This window comes from Peromyscus eremicus, chromosome 6 (genome assembly GCF_949786415.1).
Source record: "Peromyscus eremicus chromosome 6, PerEre_H2_v1, whole genome shotgun sequence".
Lineage (NCBI taxonomy): Eukaryota > Metazoa > Chordata > Mammalia > Rodentia > Cricetidae > Peromyscus > Peromyscus eremicus.
The window spans coordinates 33968923-33973532 of NC_081421.1; positions in this window are offsets into that span (position 1 = coordinate 33968923).

Genomic DNA, 4610 nt, shown 5'->3' on the forward strand with positions numbered 1-4610 from the left:
AATTGTTGGGGGGGGGGGGAGAGAGAGAGAGAGAGAGAGAGAGAGAGAGAGAGAGAGGGAGGGAGGGAGGGAGGGAGATTGAGATTGCTGATGGCTCCCATGTGTGGCTACAATGATTCAATGATCCATGATCTCCATGGAAATGACTCACTTCTGTGACCCAAGACTCCCAGGGAACTTAGGTGTGGGTAGCCATCCCTACTAAACCATACACTGACGGAGCATCTGGGAAGCTGAGGCCATGTCACCTACTAAAACTGCGTATAGTCTAGGTGAGGATCCATTTGGCAAAAAAGAGTGAAAAATCTCTCAGTTCATGTCCCATCTAGACTTCATGTTTTTCCAATCCATGACCATGAGGGATCTTAACAATAAAAATTCTTTTTGGATAATCTAAAGTTTGTATTGTAGAGGTCTTTTACTTCCTTTTTAGGATTATTCCAAGAGGTTGGGTAGTTTTGTTTTATTTTAATAGAATGTTGTTTATTCTTTAATAGTTTCCTCTGTGTAAGTAATGTATCGTGGTCATATCTACTCCCAGCTCCCTCTGTTCCTGGGCATCCCCAACATGCTCACCTCCCTACTTTTTTTTTTTTTTCCCAACCCACTGAGTAATTAGTGATGCGTGGGAATGTTGACTTCTTGGCTTGCTCTTGTGCATAGATTGTTTCCACCCTCTCTTTAGCAGTGCTCTCTGGGCCTTGGGAGGCGGGTGACATGGCTGTCCTATCGAGAGCTGAGGACCCAGCAGTCCTTTCTAGCTGCCTGAGTGCCACAGGTTCTCCACATTCAACACTCAGATCTAAAAGTCAGTGTTACTTGCCATTGTGTTGATTTTGTAGTTTAGTTTTTTCTTCCTCTCTTGCTTAGTATTACTGTAGCATGGTTTACTCTTTCCTGAGGCCTTGTGGATTTGTTTTCCTCTTCTGTCTGAAGTATTCCTTCAAGTATCTTCTGTAGAGCTGAACTGTGGTCATAAATTCCTTTAGTCTATTTTTATCAAGGAGTTTTTAAGTTTTTCTTTTAATTGTAACATAGTTTCACTAAGTATAGAATACTGGGTTGGCAGTTATTATCTTTTAAGTATTTAAAATACATCATTCCAAGATCATCTGGCCTTTAAATTTTCTGTTGAATAATCTGGTGGACCCATCTTTATATATGGCTTAGTGTTTCTTTCTTGCCACTTTCGACATACTTCTTTGTTCCGTACATTTAGTGTTTCATTATAAGGTGACGGCAGATTTTTTTTCTGGTCGTTTGTTTGGTGTCTGAAATGCCTCCTGTGCCTAGATTGGTATCTCTTTCTAATTCTGGGGAATTTTGTGTTCTGACTCCTTTGAAAATGTTTTCTGTGCCTTTACAATCAAATTCTTTTCCTTCTACACCTATAACTCTGTTGCTGAGACTTCCCATAGAAATTTTTATTTGACTTACTTTTATTTCCAGCACTTCATATTAATTCTTTAGTATTTCTACCTCTTTGTTACTCACTCTCTGTCATATCACCCATCACCTTCCTTGTCTCAGTCAGCTCTTTGTGTCTTGAACGTACTTAAAGGTTTTTGTCAGGCTTCCATTTGACTCCTTCTCACTAGATGCCACTGTTGCCAGGCTAGTGATTTTTGGAGGAATTATGCTGTCTTGGTTTTCATGTTTCTTATGTTACTGTTTGGGATTTCTATATGCTTCTTTGTTGATTTACATTTTTATTAGATACATCCCTTCAGTTGAAGTATTTGCAGTGTGCAAATGAGACTTCAATGTGGTAGCATTGTATAGTTTAGAAAATAATACCTCAGACTTTGAGCTGACAGTGCCTGGTATAAGCCCCGTATTATTCTCTGAATAGAATATTAACTGTAAAATCAACCACAGCAATTTGATGTCACCACTGTGCAGCTGTCATGCTATCTAGTAACAGTGGCCTCTGTGACTTCAGTAGTGTTGGAGAATAAACGACCAAGGGTACTATGGTGGTGTGTACTCAGACTTCGGTTTAGGAGTGGGAGGGAAGTAGAGTGGATTTGAGCAAGGTTTAGGGGCTGGGAAGATAGCTCAGTGGTTAAGGGTGTGGATTGCTCTTGGAGAAGACCGGAATTCAATTTCCAGCACCCATGTCAGGTGGACCACAAGTATCTATAACTCCAGATCCAGAAAACATTCTCTAGCCTCCTTGGACGCCTGCGTTCTCGTGCACATATTCACATACTTAAAAATAAAAGGTAAAGAATAAGGATTAAATATTAAATCCACTTTGAAAAAAAATTGAAGTGGGTAAAGTAACTAGGAGGAGAGCTCAGTGGTTAAAAGCACACACTGTACTTGTAGAGAACCCGAGTTCAGTTCCAGCACTCAGCCAGGCAGCTAACTACTGCCTGGAGTTCCAAGGAGTCCAGTCCCCTCTGATCTTCACAGGCATCTACACCCATGTGCACAGCCACACATGCAGACACATAATTTATGGTCCCCGAGTATGGTGGCACACACCTTTAATCCTTTGGGAGGTAAAGGCAGGTGGGTCTCTGAGGCCAGCCTGGTCTACAGTGAGAAACCCTGTCTCAAAAAATAAAAGAAAAAAAACAAAGAAAAAAACAGGAAAGAAGAAATAAAAAGAATCCTTACGAAATGACTTGCTGGCACAGCTGCACTGAACTGAAAGGTGCAGGTCCCTCTAGCTCCAGGAGTGTCTGTGTGGTCCTGTGACATGGAGGTGAGAGTGGGAACCAGCGAGTGGCACTTTTAGGAGGTGTGGCCTTGTTGGAGGAAGTGTGTCACTGGGGGTGGGCTCTGAGGTGTCAAATGTCAAGCTAGGCCTAGTGTCTCTTCTTGCCTACTGATCTGGATGTAGACCTCTTGGCTCCTTCTCCAACACCATGTCTGCCTGTGTGCCCCTATGCTTCCTGCCATGATGATAATGGACTGAACATCTGAACTGTAAGCCAGCCTCAAGGAAATGTTTTTTCTTACATGAGTTGTGGTCATGGTGTCTCTTCACACAATACACCAAGTTTTCTGCTGCTCTTAGGAACAGCTTTATTTGGCTAACTAGTAGAATAGTATGGTGCTGGTTGGAGAGGGATTCTGTCCCTCCCTTCCTTCCTTCCTTCCTTCCTTCCTTCCTTCCTTCCTTCCTTCCTTCCTTCCTTTCTTCCTGTCTTTCTTCCTGTCTGTCTGTCATGAGTAGGATTCTTTCCCTGGTTGCTTCCTCAGTGTGTTTGTCATTGTTGTGTAGAAAGGCTACTGAATTTTGTATGTTAATTTCCTATCCTGTCACTTTGGTGGAAGTGTGCATCAGTTCTTCCAGGGTGTGTGGAGGAGTCTTTATAGTCTCATCTAGAATCATACTGCACATAAGGATACCCTAACTTCTTCCTTTCCTGCCTGCAGTCTGTTGATTTCCTTTACTCCATCTGGTCTCCAGTTGGCGCTTTTGGCCCTGCCCCGTGAAGCTCGCTTTACCCTCTGAGCCATCACCGTCTTTGTTACTTCCCTGACTTTTGGCTTTCCCTGGATTATTCCTTGGAGATGATAGCTGATCATACCATAATGTTACCATTTGGGTCCTTCAAAAATTAGTATTTTGTTTTTAACGGTCAAGACGTAGAAAAGGAGGAAGAACTGTCCTCAATCCATTTTATGATATAATGTCAAAGCTTAGTATTCCTGAGAAAGGATGTAATTGTATGTGCAGTACATGGTGTTGTGTGTCTTTACAAACACTGCTGACTGCACTGACTTTCTCAACAAAAGAAAAGAAACTGGGCTAGAGAAATGGCTCATTGGGTAAGAGCACTTGCTATATAAGCATGAAGACAAGTTCAAAAGTATGAATAAAAAATACCTATGTCTCTGATCACTTACACACACACACACACACACACACACACACGACATCCATTCACACAGGTGGCAGATTGGACGCTTTTCCTCAGCTGCATCCCAGTAGCTCAGAAGTTTCAAGGGCATCTCCCAAAACCTGGTCTTGAGAAGAAAGTCCCCATCCTTCCAGTAGGCCCAGCAGGGTGTGGTAGACCAAGGGCTTGTAGGCACAGGAAATCATCTATCTCGACAGTGTTGGTGGCACTTTACTGGCATTGTGGAGAACCTCTGAAATGCAATACTAATGGTCGATATCATAATTTTGGGCATTCACAAACCATTGGATTAATGGATTATCTAAGAACATTATAAAAGGAGCTGTCAATCATACTGGGTCTCACTGTGTGAAGCCTAGAACTACCTCAGTCCACACTAGTAAAAAGACCCACAGAAGATGCAGCCATTTCAAGCATCCAGAACAATAAAGTTTATTTTCTTGATACTTGGTCTCAGGAGTGATATTACAGCAGTAGAAAACAAACCAAGATGGAGGAAACATGAAGCAAAGTAGATGGTCAATAAGCGAAAGTCAGCTGGGGTCCTACAAAATTGAAGTAATAAAGTTTATGTCTTAACATACACAAATACACATTCACAGCTCCTTGAGGCATGGCAGAAAGAAACAAAAAATATAAATAAATATATTTCTTGTTCTGTGGTACAATCATTATTAAGGTAATAAGTCTTCATCTTCATCTATAGACTCTACAAAACACCTGGTACTTGGT